Here is an 821-nt window from a genome sequence, read left to right as displayed (position 1 = left end):
AATTTTACTAAAAATTTATTAATTTGGGTAAAGTATATTTTTTGTCCCTGAAGTTTGACAAAAGTTTTAAAAACACCCTTAAGTTTTATTTTGTTTCAATTTTGTCTCAAAAGTTTTCGATTTGCATCAAATATATCCCTAACAGTTAATTTTTTAAAAAATTTAAGACCAATTCAACAACAATTTCATAAAAATAACTTTCAATACAAGCTAATCAAGTATAATTTTTATGCATTATTGTTAGATTGGTCTTAAATTTTTTTGAAAATTTAGCCATCAAGGGTATATTTGATGCAAATTGAAAACTTTTGGGATAAAATTGAAACAAAATAAAACTTAAGGGTATTTTTGAAACTTTTGTCAAACTTCAGTGACAAAAAGTATACTTTACCCTATTAATTTTTATCTATTTTAATATTAATATTGTAATTAAAGTTATCTATTTTGATACTACTATTGAAATTTATTGATATTATAAATTTATATTATTGTGTCAAATTAAAATATTATTGTAGTAGTACTAACTAATTTTATGTCTATCTTTATATTAGTTATCTTTAAAATTTGAGATTTAGTTATTTTTAAAATGTTTGATGAAGATATGTATTTTAATGGTTTATAAAAAAATTTGACAGATTTGGCTATTAGGCGGATGGGAGGAATTCAGGACTTAGTTGTTCTTAAATTGTTACATTATTTATAATATTAATAGTTTATTTATAGTGTATTTTAGTATAAAAATATCAAATAGAATTATTAATTTAGTTTAAAGAGATAAAAAATTAAATTTGTTATTACTAAAAAATATTTTACTATATATC

This window comes from Arachis duranensis, chromosome 5, assembly GCF_000817695.3.
Source record: "Arachis duranensis cultivar V14167 chromosome 5, aradu.V14167.gnm2.J7QH, whole genome shotgun sequence".
Lineage (NCBI taxonomy): Eukaryota > Viridiplantae > Streptophyta > Magnoliopsida > Fabales > Fabaceae > Arachis > Arachis duranensis.
Note: the sequence above shows the minus strand (reverse complement) of the source record.